General features: G+C 35.0%; 1 long non-coding RNA gene across 1 annotated transcript; it reads left to right on the plus strand.

Moving 5' to 3' along the window:
- The first annotated feature begins 1,447 nt into the window (after nucleotides 1–1,447).
- Nucleotides 1,448–4,028, plus strand: LOC131551499 (uncharacterized). The gene is made up of 3 exons (XR_009273783.1): nucleotides 1,448–1,568; nucleotides 3,087–3,209; nucleotides 3,889–4,028. It is a non-coding gene; the product is annotated as an uncharacterized LOC131551499 (long non-coding RNA).
- Nucleotides 4,029–8,266: the final 4,238 nt, after the last annotated feature.

An 8,266-nucleotide genomic window follows, 5' to 3' on the forward strand; every position in this document is an offset into this window, starting at 1 on the left:
GTTCCCATCATGCACTTGGGCATGAATAATTAATATGTTTTTTTTTTGTTGTTGTTTTTTTGCTGTTTTCGAGATGTATTTACACTGTTTTGTGGTTGCTTTTGTTGTTAGGTTAAATAACTTGCTGTTTTGTGACATCTGGAGTTAATTTTTTACTCAGAATGACCCATTCATACTCAAACACTATTCACTGATTGTCACCGTCATTGTGTATCATGTGCCAAGTATTCAGGTCTCTGTGTTCATTCAGTTAATAACTATATTGAGTCAACATATTACCTTAAAATGAATAACGAGCAGTCTACTTGCTTACATGCGTGCTTGTAACTTAACCACTTAAAATAATTAAGTAGAAATTACTCATCAAACTCTACCTGGCCACGTTAAATTTACTTATTTCCTTTACTAATTTTAGATAACTTAGTTAAGTAGATTTGACTTAATTCCTTATTTAAATTTTACTTAAAAAATACTCGCAAAAACTTGCAAAATAAAAATTAAGCAAATTTAACTTCTTATTTTTTTCAGTGTATACTAAAGTGTTACCGAGAAAACTTCTTTTTCTAATTTAATTTAAAATTTTTCATTATAAATGATCATTTCTGCATAAAAATGTGAGTGAAAATGTATTTTAAAAGTAAAAAGAAGTCTAAAACCACCAGTGAATGTTTCTACTCTGCATAAGTACATTTCTGCATAGAAATGTAAAGTAAAAAAAAAAAAAAAAAAAAAAGTTAGACCACTAGTGAATGCTTCTTTTTTTCCATCTTTTAATTAAATATTTTTTTCATTATAAATTATAATTTCTGAATAAAATATGAGTTGAAATAAGTCTAGGACCCCTAGTGAATACGTCTATTCTACACACCAATGTAAATTTCTGCATAAAAATGTAAAGTGAAAACGTGTATTTAAAAAGTCTTAGACTACCACTTTATTATAAAATATCACTCCAGCATAAACATTTGAGTGAAAAATGTATTTGAAAATCTAACATGCATTTCAGAATTTGGCTATTTGATCAGTGGCCTAGAAATAGTGCAGAAGTTCTGTTCATTTCCAGGTTTAAATGTGATTTTGAATCCCAGGTTTTTGAATGTGGTCTCAGACCTTTGAAGCCCATTGCACTTGCTACTAACTTAATGCTTTGAGAAACCAAGCTCTGCTTTTTTAAGAGACTCTGCCTTTTATTCGAAAGTAACACTGTGTGTTTGGGCCAACAGAGAGAGCCTGGCGCACTGATGTTCCCTAATAAAATGTTTTATCGACAGACACAGAAATTTAAAAAATAACCAGTGGATATTACTATTAATATTTTAAAAGCAGCATGCTGTGGAGAGACTTATATGGCAAAACTTTAGAGAAGTGCACTTCCATCAGCTCTAACTCTGGCAGCCTTGTCTACGGAGCCACTGCCTTTAAGCAGAAGACAAATGATACCACTTTCCTCTGTATGTTCAACAGTGTTAGCGCACAGAAGGGGGCATTGCGGTCGGTCTTAAGTGTAGTGGAGGATGCTACGGATTCTTCTGGACTGAAACTTCCAGGGGGAGATAAACAATAATGAGGTAAAGAAGTCCTCTGACCTTCATCACTGGGATGATCGCAGTGGACTCCTAGTATAGGGATTGTGATTTAAAACTGTAGACTATAACCACTGCAACACTATGAGCAATGCAATGCAGAAAGCACAGTCGAAAACAGAGTTATGCTTTATAACTTCAGATAAATCATGTATGAATCCAATAATCTATTAGGGGAAAAAAGTAATGGATTGCTTATTACATTTCTCACACGATTGCTAAAAAGATTGCACTGGCAAAATGAGAGAGAATGCAATTAACACAGTTACAACTTATCTGCAAAACATGACTACACAAGAAGCTGAAGTGTTTATTTCCCTCACATGAAGCCTTCCTCACCAGCACAATTTGAATTCTGTGGCATAAATCTTGACATGTTATTTACTAGAGATGCACAATATATCAGTATCATATCAGTCCATACTGAATACATTTAGTCCAAAAACAAGATATGTAATTAAATATTTCTAGTCTCCTACTGATTTTACATTTAGATTACATTAACACTTTAGTATAGTGACCAATTCTCACTATTAACTAGTTGCTTATTAGCATGCCTATTTTTACCATATTGCCTGTTTATTAGTAAATATAAAGCACATATTCTGTATGACCATATTCTACATCCCTAAACCTACCAAATATCTAAAATTAACAACTACCTTCCTAACTATTAATAAGCAGCCAATTAGGAGTTTTTTTGAGGCAAAAGTCATAGTTAATGGTTTGTTAAAAACGAGAATTTGACCTTAAAATAAAGCGTGACCTAAATTATTATATTTTGCAGTCATCTAGTCAACTCTCACTAAAAGTGGATCGTTAACAACATGAATACTATTACAAATTAACCATTTTTCATACTGAACATTATAATGTTGTGTTGTTTAAAATTACTTGTAGGATTTAAACCTGTTTTTTTTTTTATGCTGCTTTCTCTTTTTTAGATATAAAAATGTAAAATTATCCATTTATCCATCTGAAACTGTAAGTGATGAAAATTAATTTACTCACACTCATGCCTTTCTTTATGTAAAACATAAAAGAAGATATTCTGAAGAATGCTGGAGGTCAGAACAACACTGGATCCCTGGAGAAAAATAAATAAATAAATCTTTCAAAATATCTTCTTTTGTGTTCTACAGAAGACAGTCATACAGGTTTGGAATGACATGAGAGTGAGTAAATAATGACAGAATTTTCATTTTTGGTTGAACTGTCTCTTTAACATCAGCTTCCTTGGTAAAGCTATCAACAGGCTTTTCTTCCCTGCTCCTCAAACTATTATTTTTCCAATGGTTAATATTAGCAGCAAAGTGGAGAGAAGCTGGAGTGTATGGAATTTTGTTCTAATGAAAAACTATTAAAGGGATTCCAAATACAAATCAGATTATTGGATAGGCCCAAATGAAATATAGTGAGTGTTGCTATTAGTTCTATTGTCTTTTAACCCTGCACTGAAGCAATAACTTGCTCTATTACCCTCACATGAACCTCCGCAAGCAGAAATGATTGAACTCAGCAGGACGGAGGGTATTCTCTGTGGATGCCACAATAGATGACCCAGAAAAATACTGAATCCGGGAAGATCACAGCAATCATCACCTGATCCTGCATCGATCCGGTATTGTAAGTTTCATTTGTTTGCCATCAAAAGAACCCAAATAACCCACCTGGTCTCCCAGCAGAATATTGATCAGGTGGATGCGAGCAGATGCAGGTGGTCACGAAGATTCAAAACTGGCAACATCCAGGTTAATTTTCCATGAAAATGGCACAAATAATTCTAAAAGAAGAGGAAATGAATGCATTCAAAAGAGATTTCTGGCAAACATGGAAAAATATGAGTGTGAAAACACCGCAGTACAGTTAAAAACACTCCCGAGGACAACCTCCACAGCACTGTGCCACACGATCAGGGATGTCATCAAAAATCTCCCTCAGTGATAGACTGCGCTGCTTGAATATGGAAGTGAAAACAAAAAAAGAACCTTGATATATTTAGTTTGAAGCTAGTACATCTACATTGTGCATTTTCTCAGTGTGCTGGGGACATCTACTGGCACTACATTTGTTACATGATCGCTTTTCTTACTCTGGGCTATAAGATCCAGTTCATCAAAGCTCTCAGCCACCATAGCAATACAATTCCTCAGCAAATCACTAAGGATGAGCAGCCGCCTCAGTTGATTTGTGTCCTCTGCCCACCCATCTCGCCCATGTTCCACTGTCTAACTTGCTAAATGGTGTTATATTTCCTAGCTCTTTTTCAGAATGCACGAGTGATTTGTTGCTGTCTCTCTCTCAGGTGAATGTGCAAAGTGTAATACAGACTTATGGCTGCCGTGTTCCTCTTCCCTGACACGGCAAAAAATTCTCTGCCGCTCCATTTATCAAAGCTCCTCGCACTGGCACCAGCTTTAAAATGACCTTCATTAAATTGATATTTTCCTGCAACGCAGATTGAAACATTCATTGTCTCCTCCTACACACTCTGACCGGTGTAATAGGCTTGAGTGTCTGGCGTAATTTTTATAGCCTCTTTTAGAACATCGTTCATTTTCCCACAAGTATGTATGCGCAATTTTCAGAAACGCACATAATGGGTTTTGTTGTGCAACATCAAGGCTGTGCACATGGCCCAGATTTTCTGTCAGGGAGCTGAATGAAATACGGTTACCCCCAGCACCACGGTGGCCTTCTGAGGAAAACTTGGGCAGGGTTTAACCGGACACGGTGTGGAAAATGACATGGCAGGTGAGTAGCGGCAGGTTTTGCACCCTAAAATGTGTTTTAGCTCCAAAAACAAATATAAAAGGAAAAGGAAAAGTTCACTCAAAAAGAAAAATTTTACTCACCCCCAGGCCATACAACAAGACAGTCACCAATGGATCTTCTGAAGTGAATGGGTGCCGTCAGAATGAGAGTCATTAATGATGGATTTGTTTCTTACAGACACAGGTTTTCATTTCACAAGACATTAACAGTGCACTACGTGACTTTCGAAAAACGCTTTTGACCACAGCGTCGGAACGAGTCCCAAAACACACTTGTAGCCAATCAGCAGTAAGGGGGCATGTCTTGCAATGATGGAAAGAAGAGAGCGCTCATTTTGAGTGCACAGGACGGATCAGCAGATCGACTAGAGAGATGGCAGATTAAAAAAAAAAAAAAGAGGAAAATATCAGAGAAACAAAACATTAAAAAGAAGGGTTACGATAAGGCAAGAGGTAAGACCCGCGTTAATATCAGAGCAGCTTTCCAGCGGTGGAAAGAACTCAAGGAGCGGGAAGGCCTGGAAGCGGATGCCGAGGTTGCATTGTTTCTTCTTGATAGGTGAGTAACGTTGATTTTGCTTCGTTATCTGTGTTGGCTTTTCTTTGAATATGCTAGTGTGTCATCTTCACTTGTTTCCGCGACCGTCGTTGCCATGGTTGCGTACGTACGTGTGGGGCGGAGATTTCAAAATAGGGACGAGGTCCTGCTGAGGTATGGGCGTGTTTGTTTTGGTGCTTTCAAATATTAACATCGTTTGGCAAAAATCACTTAGTGCACCTTTAACTGATAGACTGAATGGAACTCTCAATCTGACGGCACCCATTCACCGCAAAGGATCCATTGGTGAGCAAATGACATAATGCTAATCCTCTGTACCAATAAAACATTTAGTGCTTTTCATGAAAAAAATCAGGTCTAATTATGCCCCTGTTTATTTCCTAGATTTCCAATAAAAAACATTCACTGTACAAAGTAAGCACTTCACCATTAGAGTTTGATGCATATGGTGCTGCTACACAAATAAAACTTATATAAAACTAAAACTAAGTGCTACTCATTACCAAACAGTTGGTACATGTATACAAGTTTAGGAATAAGCTTAAAATATTCATGAAATTATTTGGTATTGCTCCACTAGTATCATATGATACAGTATATTAAGATTTTTCTCAGATATACGGATTCAATTTTCTGTTCCATTTGCAAGCAATTTGCTTAAATACGCAATGACGCCCTTGGATAATTAAAAACAAGACAATGTCACTTTTTGGCAGAATAACAACAAAATAAATAAATATAAAAAAATTTTTAAAAAAGCCTGGGCACTGGTATCACATTCATTACCGGCCAGAAAATTAATTATGAGTGTACTAATTAACAGTCTGATAAACCAGACAAATGGAAAGCTGCCAGAAGTTACAGGTTACATTTAGGCTTTGCACTGTAATCCTGCACTCTCAGAAATAAAAGTACAAAAGCTGTCACTGGGGCGGTGCCTTTTAAAAAGGTACACTTTTGTACCTATTAGGTTCAAATATGTACACTTTAAGTACTAATATGTACCTTTAAGGTACCAAAATGGACCCTTTAGGTACAAACATGTACCTTTTGAAAAGGTACCGCCCCAGTGACAGCTTTTGTACCTTTATTTCTGAGAGTGTGCGCTTTTGAATATCATTTTGGCTTTACTTATACATTTGTGAGCAACCTGATGATCCATGTTATCCAACATGATTCGAGAATTTTCCAGAGAGCATCTTGTGCTTTAAGGGATACTTCACCTAGAAATTAAAATGTTGTCATATTTACTCACCCTCATGCTTTTCCAAACCTGTATTATTTTAATTCTTCTGTGAAACACTTTTGGAACACTGAACTCCACTGACATGCATTATATGGAGAGACACACACACACACACACTGACTTACACAACACAGTTTTCAAAATATCTTCTTTTGTGTTTTACAGAGAAAAAGTCCTTTTTGAAATGACATGAGAGTTAGGATGCTATGAGTAGAAGAATATTGTATTTTAATCAAAAACTCGATGCCAGGTTTTTATTTCTTTAACCACTTGAATCAAAATAAAATGAGGTGACTCATTTTTAGTGACCGCACAGAGAGATTTTTTTAAATAGAAGTTTCAAAAGTTGTCACTCTGCCAGATGAGTTCTGCGTGCTCCTACCAGGGGAAAAAAGCAGGATGGCATGACAAAATACAGAGCAACTCTGAGAAAAGGAGCGATAATTTCAGAACTTCTATAAAAACTCCTTCAGCAATTTTCTCAGAAAAGCATGAAATCATAAGTACAGATATTGATTGCTATAGTCTTTCTGATCCATTGAACTGCCCAAGTTCAAGGTCTATATGAATTAAAAGCTTTCTGGAAGAAGTCCGAGATTTTCAGGCAGTTCTTGGAAAAGGAAAATCCTCTCGAAATTTGCAGGCTTTTTCAATCAAAAGATGCATGGCATTGTGGCCGGCATCTTCTTTTTCATATATACTGCACTCTAAATAATTATGTAGTCTCTCTGAACATTTCATTTCATTTTCTTTAAAGACCGTATGTATTATTGTTTAGCCTCTGCAAATATTTGCGCCATGCTTGTGGCCTGCTGATAATGCTACACTTATAGAGGTGGTAGATTTGTCACTTTGCAAACCAATTTCATTTCACATAAGCTATAGGAATATTTTAACATGTTAAAAGCCAAGGCACCCTTTTCTCATCAAATTGAAGTGATAATTGCCATTATAACACAAACAAGTCTCCAATCACAGTTCAATTTCAACAATTTCAATTGTTTCTCTCATTAAAGTATAAAAAAATAAGGAAGGAGGGAAGGAAAAACATCCACGTTATATAAGTGCAGAACCTGTACTTGAACCTCTACTGAGTTCAGAGTAATCATAACATAAAACGCAAGAAACAGAAAATAAAACCAATGTAAAGCCAAGGTTCGCTCTAAGCACACATTAAACCAACAACAAATGATCCAAATACAATATAGGCCTAACTACAACAATTGCAGGAAAACATTTTTTCCTAATGAAAGTTTCTAATAAACCCTTTCTAATAAACCGTTTATGATGAATTGCTAGTTATGTTCCTTGTTTGTATTATAAGTTGCTTCATTTGGATAAATGTAAATGTACATTCATTTAAAGTCATTCTAATTAAAAGGCATTTAAATGAAACCTGTATGTTGCTTATTCTTAATGTTCTATGGTAGAAATAGTTCTATATTTTGGCCCCAGAATAGTTTAAATTGAAACTTCTGAATTTCCTGTGTAACTTTTTTCTGTTGACGTGCTTTATCCTATTCAAATCTAAATGTGCTATTCATATATTGCTTTCTCACCAAAAAAAGTGAACAAATGTCATTGTTGCATTTTCAATACATTACTGACCAGCCCCAGCAACACTGGCTCAACCATAGTCGTGTGTTTGGGGCAGAGCAATCTAGATGACCAATGGCAGAAAGAGGGACTGTTCATGTTTTATTTCTTTTCAAATATAAAATAAAATATAAATACTAAATGAAAAACAAAAAAGCTGAAGAACTAGAATTACTTACATGAAAACTGAAATAAAAATAGAGAAAAATAAAGATATTAAAAAATGAATTAGAATGACTAAAGCACAAAATTAAAAAAAAAAAAAAAAGAAAAAGAAGAAGAAATACTAATACTTTGTTTGGTGACACTGAAATTGTATACTCCACCTCTAACCAAAAATAAATAAATATATATATATAACCATCTTCCTCTAAACTATAAAAAAAATAAATAAATAAATAAATAAACTGGCTTTCTCTAATGTATATTAGCATCTAACCTCCTGTATTTATATATAATGTATATAAATATACTAATGTATATTTTATATGGTATTTGGTCAAACACA

This window comes from Onychostoma macrolepis, chromosome 12 (genome assembly GCF_012432095.1).
Source record: "Onychostoma macrolepis isolate SWU-2019 chromosome 12, ASM1243209v1, whole genome shotgun sequence".
Classification (NCBI taxonomy): domain Eukaryota; kingdom Metazoa; phylum Chordata; class Actinopteri; order Cypriniformes; family Cyprinidae; genus Onychostoma; species Onychostoma macrolepis.